The 19,099-nt window shown below is 63.1% G+C and overlaps 5 non-coding genes across 5 annotated transcripts; all 5 read left to right on the top strand.

The window, feature by feature from the left end:
• The first annotated feature begins 3,417 nt into the window (after window positions 1-3,417).
• On the top strand, window positions 3,418-3,536 carry LOC142872991 (5S ribosomal RNA). Its single transcript, XR_012921097.1, has one exon. It is a non-coding gene; the product is annotated as a 5S ribosomal RNA (ribosomal RNA).
• Window positions 3,537-7,071: 3,535 nt separating this feature from the next.
• Window positions 7,072-7,190, top strand: LOC142872989 (5S ribosomal RNA). Its single transcript, XR_012921095.1, has one exon. It is a non-coding gene; the product is annotated as a 5S ribosomal RNA (ribosomal RNA).
• A 3,526-nt stretch (window positions 7,191-10,716) lies between these two features.
• Window positions 10,717-10,835, top strand: LOC142872988 (5S ribosomal RNA). The gene has a single exon (XR_012921094.1). It is a non-coding gene; the product is annotated as a 5S ribosomal RNA (ribosomal RNA).
• Window positions 10,836-14,352: 3,517 nt separating this feature from the next.
• LOC142872987 (5S ribosomal RNA) lies at window positions 14,353-14,471 on the top strand. The gene has a single exon (XR_012921093.1). It is a non-coding gene; the product is annotated as a 5S ribosomal RNA (ribosomal RNA).
• Window positions 14,472-17,993: 3,522 nt separating this feature from the next.
• Window positions 17,994-18,112, top strand: LOC142872986 (5S ribosomal RNA). Its single transcript, XR_012921092.1, has one exon. It is a non-coding gene; the product is annotated as a 5S ribosomal RNA (ribosomal RNA).
• Window positions 18,113-19,099: the final 987 nt, after the last annotated feature.

Here is a 19,099-nt window from a genome sequence, read left to right as displayed (position 1 = left end):
TGGCGCCCCAGCCCGCACCGTGGGGCCTCCTCTTGTCCCAAGCCGCGACACCGCCGTCACGCGGCAGCATGCGTGGCTTCTGGACTGTCAGGTCTCAGACCAAAGGTCTGCTCTGTGGGAACCGACACGCTGGAGGAAACCTTGAGAGTCTGAGAGGGGAGGGAGTTCCAGAAGAAGGCCAGGATGTCATTTGGAGGGAGTATGTGACCAGAACTCGTCCCGTTGCTTTTGGGGTTCTATGGGCTACACGTAGGAATCTTTGGTGGTGGCACCTGATGTTGGGGGATCCGGAGTCACACCCAGACCTGCTCCACAGGCCTCCTATTACTTTTCTCTTCGGATTCATTATGTTTAAAAAGTGTCTCTTATCTCTATGATTGCATTTTCTTTTCTCTCTCTTTTCAAGCAGGTGATGGGAGTCCAAGTATTAAGGTGACATGTGTTGCCCGTGCCCCCCTCCCCCCTGTGTTCTTATTCATTAACCTCTGATGTTGTTCCAGCGTATTGTGGGGGTACCAATGTTAAGGTCGGGTACGTTGCCCTCTCCCAGCCTCCCCCCTCGGGTCAGAGCCTCAAGTGCGCCCATCCCCCAGTCGGTGCGCACCCACCCCATTCCTAATGGAGGTGTATGCCCATCCCCTCCCCCCACCCGCCCGACACCCACCCGATGAAGGTGATTCCTCTGTGTCCACTTAGGTGTCCATCGGTTCGTACCCATTTGCTGGTGAGCGCGAGCACGTGGTGCTCGTGTGTCCATTCTTGGGCTACCTGGCTTACTGGAACGGGTTCCAGCTCTGGCCAGGAGAACCACGAGAGGTGCCCTCTCACCGCTGCTCCTCCTAGCTGAATAGCACTCCGTGGTGTCCACGCGCCACATTTCATTTACGCACTCGTGGGTCGATGGGCACTCGGGTCGCTTCCAGGTCTTTGCGATTGTGACTTGTGCCCTGACTCTAACCCTAACCCTTACCCAGCCCGTCTCCTCCTCGGCCCCTGCCTGACTGACTCCTTCCCGCCCGGCCTGTCACCTGTCACCGTCCTCTGCCCCTGCCTGACACGCTCCTCCCCGCCCGGGCCGTCACCGTCCTCGGCCCCTGCCTGACGGGGCTCCTCCGTCGCCTGGGCCTTCCAAGGGCTTGGTGTGGACGCTGGTTCCAGGACGCCCTCCCAGGAACCCGGTAGCAGGGCGGCCGCAGCGTCTCGCGCCACCCAACCGTCCGCCGGCCGGCGGCCGGCGCTAAGTGGCCTGCGGGGGACGTGCCCCCACTGTGGGGCGGGCGCCCAGCCTGGTGTCTTCTCTGAGGCCCCGTGGCTGCTTTTCCCCCCCGCAAGGGGAGAGCCGCGGAGGTGGGGACCGCCTCCTCGTGGGGACGTACACCCAGCTCTCCACGTCGGATTCCGGGGCTCTCTGTCCTGCCAGAAGGCTCAGCTGGCCTGCGGGACCTTAGAGTGGCAAAAACATCCGAAAACTGAGATTGAGGGTCCGGTGGTTGTCTGCACTTTTGTGCTGGGCACCCCAGGGAGGCCCGGGGGCTGGCTGGACAACGCGGTCTGCTGGGCAGGGGGGGGGTTTGGAGGAGCAACTGATGCCCTTTGCACTTTGGGTAGCAAGTGTCTGAGGTGTCTCTGAGCCCTGCGCCATGTCGGGGGGGGGGGTGGGAGGTCGGGGGGGTGGAGGAGCAGGAGGAGGAGGAGGAGGAGGTGGGAAGGGCCGTGGCCTGCAGTCGTGTTCCCGGGGTGGCTTCTTCCACAGGCTGCTTGGCCTGGGCTCCCTGCACCTGGGCCTTTGGAGGACTGGCCCTGTGCTTGCCAACGCTTCCCCTGCAGGGACCCAGAGCTGGGAGGTTGCATCTCTCAGCCCTGGGTGGGGCAGAGCCCCAGCGGGCCATGCCCACAACCTCTCTCAGCACGGGTCTCCCAGAAGGCTCTTTTGGGACCAGGATTCTCTTGCGGGTGACTCTTTAAGGTCTGGCCCCTGGATGGAGGGGCACCAGGAGTAGAGGAGCAGGAAGGGGAAGGGGGTGGCCATGCGAGGGGACACTTTCAGGCCAAGTCCCAGCTTCAGCCTGATCCTCCTGGGAACCCCGGGGTGTACGTCACACCTCCTGGTTGTCCCGCTCTGAGACAAGGGCTCTGAGACAAGGAGCCGGGCTGCGCATTCCCCCAGCAGCCAGTCGTGGGCTGAGGACACCTGGGGCGTTGGGAACTCCCTGGCTTCTCCTTGGCTTAACATCTGGAGCTGCTTGTGAATCGTGCCGCCACACACACCCGAGTGCAGGTGTCTTCTGCACAGACTGCGGGCCTCGCTCTTCTGAATGCCGCTAGCTCGCCACCCACCCACGGGTGAACCTGGTCAGGGTACTTTCTCTCGGGGGCAGACTCTGATCCTGGCGGGCTACCGGTGTTTCTGTTTGCTCGTTTCTTTCTTCCATTTCGGGAAAGGCTTCCTTACTGGGTGTGGAAATCTCCTATGCCTTTCCTCGCCTATTCTGTCAGCTTTAAAATTCTCTTTCAGTTGCCACCCTCACAGATGGATTAGGAAACTCTTTCCGGTGCACTCATTAGTGAAATGACCTCAATGAAGCTGGAATCCAATATCTAATCGCCGATTTTTAGCGAGTCCACACGCCAGGGTGGTCGGGGTCCAATGCAGCCCCGGCCAGGCCCAGGCCCCTTGGACTGGGCCACAGGAGGACACAGAGGAGGGTCCCGGCCCCCACGGTCGCGTTGCCGGCAGTTCTCCAAGGGCTTGGGCGTTTTCCAGAGGTAGGAGATGGAGGGGACTGATTTCTTCAGCGCCCCACAAACCACGCCACCCCACCCATGGGACACATCCCTAGAGAGAGAGAGAGACGCCCCATACACTCGCTCCCCTCACCCATGCGCTGTGCCCCAGCCTGGGCCCAGGGGAATAGGCGGCAGCCCACCCACAGGGTGGGGGGCACAGCTGAAAGGGGTTGTCGGGGAGGGCGGCCCCTGCCTGGGGTCAAAGGGCGGGCGACCCGCGCATGCGCAATCGGCGGCAGCGGCGGCGGCGGCGGCGGCCACGAGCTGGGGGTGGGCCAGGCGAGGAGAGGAAGGGGGCTGGAAGGTCTCCACCTTGGCGAGTCCAGCCGTGGAGGCGCATCTTGTGTGAGTGTGAGTGAGTGAGTGTGAGTGTGAGTGTGTGTGTGTGTGTGTGTGTGTGTATAGAGAGACAGCCCCCCACCCCGGCCCGCCGCTCCCTGCCCGCCCCGCCCCGCCTGGCCCCGCCCCGCCTGTCACCCCCGTCCCTCGGAGCCCGCGGGACCCGGCCGGTGAACTCAACAGGCCCGGCCTGGTGCGGGTCAGCGCCGGCGCGGGGCCTGGGGCGGGAGGAGGCGGCGGGGAAGCGCAGAGAGGCTCGGCTTCTTGAGCGGGGCAGGGGCGCCCTCCGCAGTCTAGGGCCACACCACCCTGAACGCGCCCGATCTCGTCTGGTCTCGGAAGCTAAGCAGGGTCGGGCCTGGTTAGTACTTGGATGGGAGACCGCCTGGGAATACCGGGTGCCGTAGGCTTCTTCTTCTTTTTTTTTTTGTTTTGCCTCTTGTTCTGTCCCCTTTCTGGGAGCGAGTCGGCGGCCCGGGGTGGGGGTCACCCCCACCCTCAGCGCCCGCCGCGGTGCCTGGCGCCCCAGCCCGCACCGTGGGGCCTCCTCTTGTCCCAAGCCGCGACACCGCCGTCACGCGGCAGCATGCGTGGCTTCTGGACTGTCAGGTCTCAGACCAAAGGTCTGCTCTGTGGGAACCGACACGCTGGAGGAAACCTTGAGAGTCTGAGAGGGGAGGGAGTTCCAGAAGAAGGCCAGGATGTCATTTGGAGGGAGTATGTGACCAGAACTCGTCCCGTTGCTTTTGGGGTTCTATGGGCTACACGTAGGAATCTTTGGTGGTGGCACCTGATGTTGGGGGATCCGGAGTCACACCCAGACCTGCTCCACAGGCCTCCTTTTACTTTTCTCTTCGGATTCATTATGTTTAAAAAGTGTCTCTTATCTCTATGATTGCATTTTCTTTTCTCTCTCTTTTCAAGCAGATGATGGGAGTCCAAGTATTAAGGTGACATGTGTTGCCCGTGCCCCCCTCCCCCCTGTGTTCTTATTCATTAACCTCTGATGTTGTTCCAGCGTATTGTGGGGGTACCAATGTTAAGGTCGGGTACGTTGCCCTCTCCCAGCCTCCCCCCTCGGGTCAGAGCCTCAAGTGCGCCCATCCCCCAGTCGGTGCGCACCCACCCCATTCCTAATGGAGGTGTATGACCATCCCCTCCCCCCACCCGCCCGACACCCACCCGATGAAGGTGATTCCTCTGTGTCCACTTAGGTGTCCATCGGTTCGTACCCATTTGCTGGTGAGCGCGAGCACGTGGTGCTCGTGTGTCCATTCTTGGGCTACCTGGCTTACTGGAACGGGTTCCAGCTCTGGCCAGGAGAACCACGAGAGGTGCCCTCTCACCGCTGCTCCTCCTAGCTGAATAGCACTCCGTGGTGTCCACGCGCCACATTTCATTTACGCACTCGTGGGTCGATGGGCACTCGGGTCGCTTCCAGGTCTTTGCGATTGTGACTTGTGCCCTGACTCTAACCCTAACCCTTACCCAGCCCGTCTCCTCCTCGGCCCCTGCCTGACTGACTCCTTCCCGCCCGGCCTGTCACCTGTCACCGTCCTCTGCCCCTGCCTGACACGCTCCTCCCCGCCCGGGCCGTCACCGTCCTCGGCCCCTGCCTGACGGGGCTCCTCCGTCGCCTGGGCCTTCCAAGGGCTTGGTGTGGACGCTGGTTCCAGGACGCCCTCCCAGGAACCCGGTAGCAGGGCGGCCGCAGCGTCTCGCGCCACCCAACCGTCCGCCGGCCAGCGGCCGGCGCTAAGTGGCCTGCGGGGTACGTGCCCCCACTGTGGGGCGGGCGCCCAACCTGGTGTCTTCTCTGAGGCCCCGTATCTGCTTTTCCCCCCCGCAAGGGGAGAGCCGCGGAGGTGGGGACCGCCTCCTCGTGGGGACGTACACCCAGCTCTCCACGTCGGATTCCGGGGCTCTCTGTCCTGCCAGAAGGCTCAGCTGGCCTGCGGGACCTTAGAGTGGCAAAAACATCCAAAAACTGAGATTGAGGGTCCGGTGGTTGTCTGCACTTTTGTGCTGGGCACCCCAGGGAGGCCCGGGGGCTGGCTGGACAACGCGGTCTGCTGGGCAGGGGGGGGGGTTTGGAGGAGCAACTGATGCCCTTTGCACTTTGGGTAGCAAGTGTCTGAGGTGTCTCTGAGCCCTGCGCCATGTCGGGGGGGGGAGGTCGGGGGGGTGGAGGAGCAGGAGGAGGAGGAGGAGGAGGTGGGAAGGGCCGTGGCCTGCAGTCGTGTTCCCGGGGTGGCTTCTTCCACAGGCTGCTTGGCCTGGGCTCCCTGCACCTGGGCCTTTGGAGGACTGGCCCTGTGCTTGCCAACGCTTCCCCTGCAGGGACCCAGAGCTGGGAGGTTGCATCTCTCAGCCCTGGGTGGGGCAGAGCCCCAGCGGGCCATGCCCACAACCTCTCTCAGCACGGGTCTCCCAGAAGGCTCTTTTGGGACCAGGATTCTCTTGCGGGTGACTCTTTAAGGTCTGGCCCCTGGATGGAGGGGCACCAGGAGTAGAGGAGCAGGAAGGGGAAGGGGGTGGCCATGCGAGGGGACACTTTCAGGCCAAGTCCCAGCTTCAGCCTGATCCTCCTGGGAACCCCGGGGTGTACGTCACACCTCCTGGTTGTCCCGCTCTGAGACAAGGGCTCTGAGACAAGGAGCCGGGCTGCGCATTCCCCCAGCAGCCAGTCGTGGGCTGAGGACACCTGGGGCGTTGGGAACTCCCTGGCTTCTCCTTGGCTTAACATCTGGAGCTGCTTGTGAATCGTGCCGCCACACACACCCGAGTGCAGGTGTCTTCTGCACAGACTGCGGGCCTCGCTCTTCTGAATGCCGCTAGCTCGCCACCCACCCACGGGTGAACCTGGTCAGGGTACTTTCTCTCGGGGGCAGACTCTGATCCTGGCGGGCTACCGGTGTTTCTGTTTGCTCGTTTCTTTCTTCCATTTCGGGAAAGGCTTCCTTACTGGGTGTGGAAATCTCCTATGCCTTTCCTCGCCTATTCTGTCAGCTTTAAAATTCTCTTTCAGTTGCCACCCTCACAGATGGATTAGGAAACTCTTTCCGGTGCACTCATTAGTGAAATGACCTCAATGAAGCTGGAATCCAATATCTAATCGCCGATTTTTAGCGAGTCCACACGCCAGGGTGGTCGGGGTCCAATGCAGCCCCGGCCAGGCCCAGGCCCCTTGGACTGGGCCACAGGAGGACACAGAGGAGGGTCCCGGCCCCCACGGTCGCGTTGCCGGCAGTTCTCCAAGGGCTTGGGCGTTTTCCAGAGGTAGGAGATGGAGGGGACTGATTTCTTCAGCGCCCCACAAACCACGCCACCCCACCCATGGGACACATCCCTAGAGAGAGAGAGAGACGCCCCATACACTCGCTCCCCTCACCCATGCGCTGTGCCCCAGCCTGGGCCCGGGGGAATAGGCGGCAGCCCACCCACAGGGTGGGGGGCACAGCTGAAAGGGGTTGTCGGGGAGGGCGGCCCCTGCCTGGGGTCAAAGGGCGGGCGACCCGCGCATGCGCGATCTGCGGCGGCGGCGGCGGTGGCGGCGGCGGCGGCGGCGGCGGCCACGAGCTGGGGGTGGGCCAGGCGAGGAGAGGAAGGGGGCTGGAAGGTCTCCACCTTGGCGAGTCCAGCCGTGGAGGCGCATCTTGTGTGAGTGTGAGTGAGTGAGTGTGAGTGTGAGTGTGTGTGTGTGTGTGTGTGTGTGTATAGAGAGACAGCCCCCCACCCCGGCCCGCCGCTCCCTGCCCGCCCCGCCCCGCCTGGCCCCGCCCCGCCTGTCACCCCCGTCCCTCGGAGCCCGCGGGACCCGGCCGGTGAACTCAACAGGCCCGGCCCGGTGCGGGTCAGCGCCGGCGCGGGGCCTGGGGCGGGAGGAGGCGGCGGGGAAGCGCAGAGAGGCTCGGCTTCTTGAGCGGGGCAGGGGCGCCCTCCGCAGTCTAGGGCCACACCACCCTGAACGCGCCCGATCTCGTCTGGTCTCGGAAGCTAAGCAGGGTCGGGCCTGGTTAGTACTTGGATGGGAGACCGCCTGGGAATACCGGGTGCCGTAGGCTTCTTCTTCTTTTTTTTTTTGTTTTGCCTCTTGTTCTGTCCCCTTTCTGGGAGCGAGTCGGCGGCCCGGGGTGGGGGTCACCCCCACCCTCAGCGCCCGCCGCGGTGCCTGGCGCCCCAGCCCGCACCGTGGGGCCTCCTCTTGTCCCAAGCCGCGACACCGCCGTCACGCGGCAGCATGCGTGGCTTCTGGACTGTCAGGTCTCAGACCAAAGGTCTGCTCTGTGGGAACCGACACGCTGGAGGAAACCTTGAGAGTCTGAGAGGGGAGGGAGTTCCAGAAGAAGGCCAGGATGTCATTTGGAGGGAGTATGTGACCAGAACTCGTCCCGTTGCTTTTGGGGTTCTATGGGCTACACGTAGGAATCTTTGGTGGTGGCACCTGATGTTGGGGGATCCGGAGTCACACCCAGACCTGCTCCACAGGCCTCCTATTACTTTTCTCTTCGGATTCATTATGTTTAAAAAGTGTCTCTTATCTCTATGATTGCATTTTCTTTTCTCTCTCTTTTCAAGCAGGTGATGGGAGTCCAAGTATTAAGGTGACATGTGTTGCCCGTGCCCCCCTCCCCCCTGTGTTCTTATTCATTAACCTCTGATGTTGTTCCAGCGTATTGTGGGGGTACCAATGTTAAGGTCGGGTACGTTGCCCTCTCCCAGCCTCCCCCCTCGGGTCAGAGCCTCAAGTGCGCCCATCCCCCAGTCGGTGCGCACCCACCCCATTCCTAATGGAGGTGTATGCCCATCCCCTCCCCCCACCCGCCCGACACCCACCCGATGAAGGTGATTCCTCTGTGTCCACTTAGGTGTCCATCGGTTCGTACCCATTTGCTGGTGAGCGCGAGCACGTGGTGCTCGTGTGTCCATTCTTGGGCTACCTGGCTTACTGGAACGGGTTCCAGCTCTGGCCAGGAGAACCACGAGAGGTGCCCTCTCACCGCTGCTCCTCCTAGCTGAATAGCACTCCGTGGTGTCCACGCGCCACATTTCATTTACGCACTCGTGGGTCGATGGGCACTCGGGTCGCTTCCAGGTCTTTGCGATTGTGACTTGTGCCCTGACTCTAACCCTAACCCTTACCCAGCCCGTCTCCTCCTCGGCCCCTGCCTGACTGACTCCTTCCCGCCCGGCCTGTCACCTGTCACCGTCCTCTGCCCCTGCCTGACACGCTCCTCCCCGCCCGGGCCGTCACCGTCCTCGGCCCCTGCCTGACGGGGCTCCTCCGTCGCCTGGGCCTTCCAAGGGCTTGGTGTGGACGCTGGTTCCAGGACGCCCTCCCAGGAACCCGGTAGCAGGGCGGCCGCAGCGTCTCGCGCCACCCAACCGTCCGCCGGCCGGCGGCCGGCGCTAAGTGGCCTGCGGGGGACGTGCCCCCACTGTGGGGCGGGCGCCCAGCCTGGTGTCTTCTCTGAGGCCCCGTGGCTGCTTTTCCCCCCCGCAAGGGGAGAGCCGCGGAGGTGGGGACCGCCTCCTCGTGGGGACGTACACCCAGCTCTCCACGTCGGATTCCGGGGCTCTCTGTCCTGCCAGAAGGCTCAGCTGGCCTGCGGGACCTTAGAGTGGCAAAAACATCCGAAAACTGAGATTGAGGGTCCGGTGGTTGTCTGCACTTTTGTGCTGGGCACCCCAGGGAGGCCCGGGGGCTGGCTGGACAACGCGGTCTGCTGGGCAGGGGGGGGGTTTGGAGGAGCAACTGATGCCCTTTGCACTTTGGGTAGCAAGTGTCTGAGGTGTCTCTGAGCCCTGCGCCATGTCGGGGGGGGGGGGTGGGAGGTCGGGGGGGTGGAGGAGCAGGAGGAGGAGGAGGAGGAGGTGGGAAGGGCCGTGGCCTGCAGTCGTGTTCCCGGGGTGGCTTCTTCCACAGGCTGCTTGGCCTGGGCTCCCTGCACCTGGGCCTTTGGAGGACTGGCCCTGTGCTTGCCAACGCTTCCCCTGCAGGGACCCAGAGCTGGGAGGTTGCATCTCTCAGCCCTGGGTGGGGCAGAGCCCCAGCGGGCCATGCCCACAACCTCTCTCAGCACGGGTCTCCCAGAAGGCTCTTTTGGGACCAGGATTCTCTTGCGGGTGACTCTTTAAGGTCTGGCCCCTGGATGGAGGGGCACCAGGAGTAGAGGAGCAGGAAGGGGAAGGGGGTGGCCATGCGAGGGGACACTTTCAGGCCAAGTCCCAGCTTCAGCCTGATCCTCCTGGGAACCCCGGGGTGTACGTCACACCTCCTGGTTGTCCCGCTCTGAGACAAGGGCTCTGAGACAAGGAGCCGGGCTGCGCATTCCCCCAGCAGCCAGTCGTGGGCTGAGGACACCTGGGGCGTTGGGAACTCCCTGGCTTCTCCTTGGCTTAACATCTGGAGCTGCTTGTGAATCGTGCCGCCACACACACCCGAGTGCAGGTGTCTTCTGCACAGACTGCGGGCCTCGCTCTTCTGAATGCCGCTAGCTCGCCACCCACCCACGGGTGAACCTGGTCAGGGTACTTTCTCTCGGGGGCAGACTCTGATCCTGGCGGGCTACCGGTGTTTCTGTTTGCTCGTTTCTTTCTTCCATTTCGGGAAAGGCTTCCTTACTGGGTGTGGAAATCTCCTATGCCTTTCCTCGCCTATTCTGTCAGCTTTAAAATTCTCTTTCAGTTGCCACCCTCACAGATGGATTAGGAAACTCTTTCCGGTGCACTCATTAGTGAAATGACCTCAATGAAGCTGGAATCCAATATCTAATCGCCGATTTTTAGCGAGTCCACACGCCAGGGTGGTCGGGGTCCAATGCAGCCCCGGCCAGGCCCAGGCCCCTTGGACTGGGCCACAGGAGGACACAGAGGAGGGTCCCGGCCCCCACGGTCGCGTTGCCGGCAGTTCTCCAAGGGCTTGGGCGTTTTCCAGAGGTAGGAGATGGAGGGGACTGATTTCTTCAGCGCCCCACAAACCACGCCACCCCACCCATGGGACACATCCCTAGAGAGAGAGAGAGACGCCCCATACACTCGCTCCCCTCACCCATGCGCTGTGCCCCAGCCTGGGCCCGGGGGAATAGGCGGCAGCCCACCCACAGGGTGGGGGGCACAGCTGAAAGGGGTTGTCGGGGAGGGCGGCCCCTGCCTGGGGTCAAAGGGCGGGCGACCCGCGCATGCGCAATCGGCGGCGGCGGCGGCGGCGTTGGCGGCGGCGGCCACGAGCTGGGGGTGGGCCAGGCGAGGAGAGGAAGGGGGCTGGAAGGTCTCCACCTTGGCGAGTCCAGCCGTGGAGGCGCATCTTGTGTGAGTGTGAGTGAGTGAGTGTGAGTGTGTGTGTGTGTGTGTGTGTGTGTATAGAGAGACAGCCCCCCACCCCGGCCCGCCGCTCCCTGCCCGCCCCGCCCCGCCTGGCCCCGCCCCGCCTGTCACCCCCGTCCCTCGGAGCCCGCGGGACCCGGCCGGTGAACTCAACAGGCCCGGCCCGGTGCGGGTCAGCGCCGGCGCGGGGCCTGGGGCGGGAGGAGGCGGCGGGGAAGCGCAGAGAGGCTCGGCTTCTTGAGCGGGGCAGGGGCGCCCTCCGCAGTCTAGGGCCACACCACCCTGAACGCGCCCGATCTCGTCTGGTCTCGGAAGCTAAGCAGGGTCGGGCCTGGTTAGTACTTGGATGGGAGACCGCCTGGGAATACCGGGTGCCGTAGGCTTCTTCTTCTTTTTTTTTTTGTTTTGCCTCTTGTTCTGTCCCCTTTCTGGGAGCGAGTCGGCGGCCCGGGGTGGGGGTCACCCCCACCCTCAGCGCCCGCCGCGGTGCCTGGCGCCCCAGCCCGCACCGTGGGGCCTCCTCTTGTCCCAAGCCGCGACACCGCCGTCACGCGGCAGCATGCGTGGCTTCTGGACTGTCAGGTCTCAGACCAAAGGTCTGCTCTGTGGGAACCGACACGCTGGAGGAAACCTTGAGAGTCTGAGAGGGGAGGGAGTTCCAGAAGAAGGCCAGGATGTCATTTGGAGGGAGTATGTGACCAGAACTCGTCCCGTTGCTTTTGGGGTTCTATGGGCTACACGTAGGAATCTTTGGTGGTGGCACCTGATGTTGGGGGATCCGGAGTCACACCCAGACCTGCTCCACAGGCCTCCTTTTACTTTTCTCTTCGGATTCATTATGTTTAAAAAGTGTCTCTTATCTCTATGATTGCATTTTCTTTTCTCTCTCTTTTCAAGCAGATGATGGGAGTCCAAGTATTAAGGTGACATGTGTTGCCCGTGCCCCCCTCCCCCCTGTGTTCTTATTCATTAACCTCTGATGTTGTTCCAGCGTATTGTGGGGGTACCAATGTTAAGGTCGGGTACGTTGCCCTCTCCCAGCCTCCCCCCTCGGGTCAGAGCCTCAAGTGCGCCCATCCCCCAGTCGGTGCGCACCCACCCCATTCCTAATGGAGGTGTATGCCCATCCCCTCCCCCCACCCGCCCGACACCCACCCGATGAAGGTGATTCCTCTGTGTCCACTTAGGTGTCCATCGGTTCGTACCCATTTGCTGGTGAGCGCGAGCACGTGGTGCTCGTGTGTCCATTCTTGGGCTACCTGGCTTACTGGAACGGGTTCCAGCTCTGGCCAGGAGAACCACGAGAGGTGCCCTCTCACCGCTGCTCCTCCTAGCTGAATAGCACTCCGTGGTGTCCACGCGCCACATTTCATTTACGCACTCGTGGGTCGATGGGCACTCGGGTCGCTTCCAGGTCTTTGCGATTGTGACTTGTGCCCTGACTCTAACCCTAACCCTTACCCAGCCCGTCTCCTCCTCGGCCCCTGCCTGACTGACTCCTTCCCGCCCGGCCTGTCACCTGTCACCGTCCTCTGCCCCTGCCTGACACGCTCCTCCCCGCCCGGGCCGTCACCGTCCTCGGCCCCTGCCTGACGGGGCTCCTCCGTCGCCTGGGCCTTCCAAGGGCTTGGTGTGGACGCTGGTTCCAGGACGCCCTCCCAGGAACCCGGTAGCAGGGCGGCCGCAGCGTCTCGCGCCACCCAACCGTCCGCCGGCCGGCGGCCGGCGCTAAGTGGCCTGCGGGGGACGTGCCCCCACTGTGGGGCGGGCGCCCAGCCTGGTGTCTTCTCTGAGGCCCCGTGGCTGCTTTTCCCCCCCGCAAGGGGAGAGCCGCGGAGGTGGGGACCGCCTCCTCGTGGGGACGTACACCCAGCTCTCCACGTCGGATTCCGGGGCTCTCTGTCCTGCCAGAAGGCTCAGCTGGCCTGCGGGACCTTAGAGTGGCAAAAACATCCGAAAACTGAGATTGAGGGTCCGGTGGTTGTCTGCACTTTTGTGCTGGGCACCCCAGGGAGGCCCGGGGGCTGGCTGGACAACGCGGTCTGCTGGGCAGGGGGGGGGGTTTGGAGGAGCAACTGATGCCCTTTGCACTTTGGGTAGCAAGTGTCTGAGGTGTCTCTGAGCCCTGCGCCATGTCGGGGGGGGGTGGGAGGTCGGGGGGGTGGAGGAGCAGGAGGAGGAGGAGGAGGAGGTGGGAAGGGCCGTGGCCTGCAGTCGTGTTCCCGGGGTGGCTTCTTCCACAGGCTGCTTGGCCTGGGCTCCCTGCACCTGGGCCTTTGGAGGACTGGCCCTGTGCTTGCCAACGCTTCCCCTGCAGGGACCCAGAGCTGGGAGGTTGCATCTCTCAGCCCTGGGTGGGGCAGAGCCCCAGCGGGCCATGCCCACAACCTCTCTCAGCACGGGTCTCCCAGAAGGCTCTTTTGGGACCAGGATTCTCTTGCGGGTGACTCTTTAAGGTCTGGCCCCTGGATGGAGGGGCACCAGGAGTAGAGGAGCAGGAAGGGGAAGGGGGTGGCCATGCGAGGGGACACTTTCAGGCCAAGTCCCAGCTTCAGCCTGATCCTCCTGGGAACCCCGGGGTGTACGTCACACCTCCTGGTTGTCCCGCTCTGAGACAAGGGCTCTGAGACAAGGAGCCGGGCTGCGCATTCCCCCAGCAGCCAGTCGTGGGCTGAGGACACCTGGGGCGTTGGGAACTCCCTGGCTTCTCCTTGGCTTAACATCTGGAGCTGCTTGTGAATCGTGCCGCCACACACACCCGAGTGCAGGTGTCTTCTGCACAGACTGCGGGCCTCGCTCTTCTGAATGCCGCTAGCTCGCCACCCACCCACGGGTGAACCTGGTCAGGGTACTTTCTCTCGGGGGCAGACTCTGATCCTGGCGGGCTACCGGTGTTTCTGTTTGCTCGTTTCTTTCTTCCATTTCGGGAAAGGCTTCCTTACTGGGTGTGGAAATCTCCTATGCCTTTCCTCGCCTATTCTGTCAGCTTTAAAATTCTCTTTCAGTTGCCACCCTCACAGATGGATTAGGAAACTCTTTCCGGTGCACTCATTAGTGAAATGACCTCAATGAAGCTGGAATCCAATATCTAATCGCCGATTTTTAGCGAGTCCACACGCCAGGGTGGTCGGGGTCCAATGCAGCCCAGGCCCCTTGGACTGGGCCACAGGAGGACACAGAGGAGGGTCCCGGCCCCCACGGTCGCGTTGCCGGCAGTTCTCCAAGGGCTTGGGCGTTTTCCAGAGGTAGGAGATGGAGGGGACTGATTTCTTCAGCGCCCCACAAACCACGCCACCCCACCCATGGGACACATCCCTAGAGAGAGAGAGAGACGCCCCATACACTCGCTCCCCTCACCCATGCGCTGTGCCCCAGCCTGGGCCCGGGGGAATAGGCGGCAGCCCACCCACAGGGTGGGGGGCACAGCTGAAAGGGGTTGTCGGGGAGGGCGGCCCCTGCCTGGGGTCAAAGGGCGGGCGACCCGCGCATGCGCAATCGGCGGCGGCGGCGGCGGCGGCGGCGTTGGCGGCGGCGGCCACGAGCTGGGGGTGGGCCAGGCGAGGAGAGGAAGGGGGCTGGAAGGTCTCCACCTTGGCGAGTCCAGCCGTGGAGGCGCATCTTGTGTGAGTGTGAGTGAGTGAGTGTGAGTGTGTGTGTGTGTGTGTGTGTGTAGAGAGAGACAGCCCCCCACCCCGGCCCGCCGCTCCCTGCCCGCCCCGCCCCGCCTGGCCCCGCCCCGCCTGTCACCCCCGTCCCTCGGAGCCCGCGGGACCCGGCCGGTGAACTCAACAGGCCCGGCCCGGTGCGGGTCAGCGCCGGCGCGGGGCCTGGGGCGGGAGGAGGCGGCGGGGAAGCGCAGAGAGGCTCGGCTTCTTGAGCGGGGCAGGGGCGCCCTCCGCCGTCTAGGGCCACACCACCCTGAACGCGCCCGATCTCGTCTGGTCTCGGAAGCTAAGCAGGGTCGGGCCTGGTTAGTACTTGGATGGGAGACCGCCTGGGAATACCGGGTGCCGTAGGCTTCTTCTTCTTTTTTTTTTTGTTTTGCCTCTTGTTCTGTCCCCTTTCTGGGAGCGAGTCGGCGGCCCGGGGTGGGGGTCACCCCCACCCTCAGCGCCCGCCGCGGTGCCTGGCGCCCCAGCCCGCACCGTGGGGCCTCCTCTTGTCCCAAGCCGCGACACCGCCGTCACGCGGCAGCATGCGTGGCTTCTGGACTGTCAGGTCTCAGACCAAAGGTCTGCTCTGTGGGAACCGACACGCTGGAGGAAACCTTGAGAGTCTGAGAGGGGAGGGAGTTCCAGAAGAAGGCCAGGATGTCATTTGGAGGGAGTATGTGACCAGAACTCGTCCCGTTGCTTTTGGGGTTCTATGGGCTACACGTAGGAATCTTTGGTGGTGGCACCTGATGTTGGGGGATCCGGAGTCACACCCAGACCTGCTCCACAGGCCTCCTTTTACTTTTCTCTTCGGATTCATTATGTTTAAAAAGTGTCTCTTATCTCTATGATTGCATTTTCTTTTCTCTCTCTTTTCAAGCAGATGATGGGAGTCCAAGTATTAAGGTGACATGTGTTGCCCGTGCCCCCCTCCCCCCTGTGTTCTTATTCATTAACCTCTGATGTTGTTCCAGCGTATTGTGGGGGTACCAATGTTAAGGTCGGGTACGTTGCCCTCTCCCAGCCTCCCCCCTCGGGTCAGAGCCTCAAGTGCGCCCATCCCCCAGTCGGTGCGCACCCACCCCATTCCTAATGGAGGTGTATGACCATCCCCTCCCCCCACCCGCCCGACACCCACCCGATGAAGGTGATTCCTCTGTGTCCACTTAGGTGTCCATCGGTTCGTACCCATTTGCTGGTGAGCGCGAGCACGTGGTGCTCGTGTGTCCATTCTTGGGCTACCTGGCTTACTGGAACGGGTTCCAGCTCTGGCCAGGAGAACCACGAGAGGTGCCCTCTCACCGCTGCTCCTCCTAGCTGAATAGCACTCCGTGGTGTCCACGCGCCACATTTCATTTACGCACTCGTGGGTCGATGGGCACTCGGGTCGCTTCCAGGTCTTTGCGATTGTGACTTGTGCCCTGACTCTAACCCTAACCCTTACCCAGCCCGTCTCCTCCTCGGCCCCTGCCTGACTGACTCCTTCCCGCCCGGCCTGTCACCTGTCACCGTCCTCTGCCCCTGCCTGACACGCTCCTCCCCGCCCGGGCCGTCACCGTCCTCGGCCCCTGCCTGACGGGGCTCCTCCGTCGCCTGGGCCTTCCAAGGGCTTGGTGTGGACGCTGGTTCCAGGACGCCCTCCCAGGAACCCGGTAGCAGGGCGGCCGCAGCGTCTCGCGCCACCCAACCGTCCGCCGGCCAGCGGCCGGCGCTAAGTGGCCTGCGGGGTACGTGCCCCCACTGTGGGGCGGGCGCCCAACCTGGTGTCTTCTCTGAGGCCCCGTATCTGCTTTTCCCCCCCGCAAGGGGAGAGCCGCGGAGGTGGGGACCGCCTCCTCGTGGGGACGTACACCCAGCTCTCCACGTCGGATTCCGGGGCTCTCTGTCCTGCCAGAAGGCTCAGCTGGCCTGCGGGACCTTAGAGTGGCAAAAACATCCGAAAACTGAGATTGAGGGTCCGGTGGTTGTCTGCACTTTTGTGCTGGGCACCCCAGGGAGGCCCGGGGGCTGGCTGGACAACGCGGTCTGCTGGGCAGGGGGGGGGGGGTTTGGAGGAGCAACTGATGCCCTTTGCACTTTGGGTAGCAAGTGTCTGAGGTGTCTCTGAGCCCTGCGCCATGTCGGGGGGGGGAGGTCGGGGGGGTGGAGGAGCAGGAGGAGGAGGAGGAGGAGGTGGGAAGGGCCGTGGCCTGCAGTCGTGTTCCCGGGGTGGCTTCTTCCACAGGCTGCTTGGCCTGGGCTCCCTGCACCTGGGCCTTTGGAGGACTGGCCCTGTGCTTGCCAACGCTTCCCCTGCAGGGACCCAGAGCTGGGAGGTTGCATCTCTCAGCCCTGGGTGGGGCAGAGCCCCAGCGGGCCATGCCCACAACCTCTCTCAGCACGGGTCTCCCAGAAGGCTCTTTTGGGACCAGGATTCTCTTGCGGGTGACTCTTTAAGGTCTGGCCCCTGGATGGAGGGGCACCAGGAGTAGAGGAGCAGGAAGGGGAAGGGGGTGGCCATGCGAGGGGACACTTTCAGGCCAAGTCCCAGCTTCAGCCTGATCCTCCTGGGAACCCCGGGGTGTACGTCACACCTCCTGGTTGTCCCGCTCTGAGACAAGGGCTCTGAGACAAGGAGCCGGGCTGCGCATTCCCCCAGCAGCCAGTCGTGGGCTGAGGACACCTGGGGCGTTGGGAACTCCCTGGCTTCTCCTTGGCTTAACATCTGGAGCTGCTTGTGAATCGTGCCGCCACACACACCCGAGTGCAGGTGTCTTCTGCACAGACTGCGGGCCTCGCTCTTCTGAATGCCGCTAGCTCGCCACCCACCCACGGGTGAACCTGGTCAGGGTACTTTCTCTCGGGGGCAGACTCTGATCCTGGCGGGCTACCGGTGTTTCTGTTTGCTCGTTTCTTTCTTCCATTTCGGGAAAGGCTTCCTTACTGGGTGTGGAAATCTCCTATGCCTTTCCTCGCCTATTCTGTCAGCTTTAAAATTCTCTTTCAGTTGCCACCCTCACAGATGGATTAGGAAACTCTTTCCGGTGCACTCATTAGTGAAATGACCTCAATGAAGCTGGAATCCAATATCTAATCGCCGATTTTTAGCGAGTCCACACGCCAGGGTGGTCGGGGTCCAATGCAGCCCCGGCCAGGCCCAGGCCCCTTGGACTGGGCCACAGGAGGACACAGAGGAGGGTCCCGGCCCCCACGGTCGCGTTGCCGGCAGTTCTCCAAGGGCTTGGGCGTTTTCCAGAGGTAGGAGATGGAGGGGACTGATTTCTTCAGCGCCCCACAAACCACGCCACCCCACCCATGGGACACATCCCTAGAGAGAGAGAGAGACGCCCCATACACTCGCTCCCCTCACCCATGCGCTGTGCCCCAGCCTGGGCCCGGGGGAATAGGCGGCAGCCCACCCACAGGGTGGGGGGCACAGCTGAAAGGGGTTGTCGGGGAGGGCGGCCCCTGCCTGGGGTCAAAGGGCGGGCGACCCGCGCATGCGCAATCGGCGGCGGCGGCGGCGGCGTTGGCGGCGGCGGCCACGAGCTGGGGGTGGGCCAGGCGAGGAGAGGAAGGGGGCTGGAAGGTCTCCACCTTGGCGAGTCCAGCCGTGGAGGCGCATCTTGTGTGAGTGTGAGTGAGTGAGTGTGAGTGTGTGTGTGTGTGTGTGTGTGTGTATAGAGAGACAGCCCCCCACCCCGGCCCGCCGCTCCCTGCCCGCCCCGCCCCGCCTGGCCCCGCCCCGCCTGTCACCCCCGTCCCTCGGAGCCCGCGGGACCCGGCCGGTGAACTCAACAGGCCCGGCCCGGTGCGGGTCAGCGCCGGCGCGGGGCCTGGGGCGGGAGGAGGCGGCGGGGAAGCGCAGAGAGGCTCGGCTTCTTGAGCGGGGCAGGGGCGCCCTCCGCAGTCTAGGGCCACACCACCCTGAACGCGCCCGATCTCGTCTGGTCTCGGAAGCTAAGCAGGGTCGGGCCTGGTTAGTACTTGGATGGGAGACCGCCTGGGAATACCGGGTGCCGTAGGCTTCTTCTTCTTTTTTTTTTTGTTTTGCCTCTTGTTCTGTCCCCTTTCTGGGAGCGAGTCGGCGGCCCGGGGTGGGGGTCACCCCCACCCTCAGCGCCCGCCGCGGTGCCTGGCGCCCCAGCCCGCACCGTGGGGCCTCCTCTTGTCCCAAGCCGCGACACCGCCGTCACGCGGCAGCATGCGTGGCTTCTGGACTGTCAGGTCTCAGACCAAAGGTCTGCTCTGTGGGAACCGACACGCTGGAGGAAACCTTGAGAGTCTGAGAGGGGAGGGAGTTCCAGAAGAAGGCCAGGATGTCATTTGGAGGGAGTATGTGACCAGAACTCGTCCCGTTGCTTTTGGGGTTCTATGGGCTACACGTAGGAATCTTTGGTGGTGGCACCTGATGTTGGGGGATCCGGAGTCACACCCAGACCTGCTCCACAGGCCTCCTTTTACTTTTCTCTTCGGATTCATTATGTTTAAAAAGTGTCTCTTATCTCTATGATTGCATTTTCTTTTCTCTCTCTTTTCAAGCAGATGATGGGAGTCCAAGTATTAAGGTGACATGTGTTGCCCGTGCCCCCCTCCCCCCTGTGTTCTTATTCATTAACCTCTGATGTTGTTCCAGCGTATTGTGGGGGTACCAATGTTAAGGTCGGGTACGTTGCCCTCTCCCAGCCTCCCCCCTCGGGTCAGAGCCTCAAGTGCGCCCATCCCCCAGTCGGTGCGCACCCACCCCATTCCTAATGGAGGTGTATGCCCATCCCCTCCCCCCACCCGCCCGACACCCACCCGATGAAGGTGATTCCTCTGTGTCCACTTAGGTGTCCATCGGTTCGTACCCATTTGCTGGTGAGCGCGAGCACGTGGTGCTCGTGTGTCCATTCTTGGGCTACCTGGCTTACTGGAACGGGTTCCAGCTCTGGCCAGGAGAACCACGAGAGGTGCCCTCTCACCGCTGCTCCTCCTAGCTGAATAGCACTCCGTGGTGTCCACGCGCCACATTT

The sequence above is a fragment of the Microcebus murinus genome, chromosome 9 (assembly GCF_040939455.1).
Source record: "Microcebus murinus isolate Inina chromosome 9, M.murinus_Inina_mat1.0, whole genome shotgun sequence".
Taxonomy (NCBI): domain Eukaryota; kingdom Metazoa; phylum Chordata; class Mammalia; order Primates; family Cheirogaleidae; genus Microcebus; species Microcebus murinus.
The sequence above is the reverse complement of the archived record's forward strand: the minus strand, read 5'-3'. Positions and strand labels throughout refer to the sequence as shown.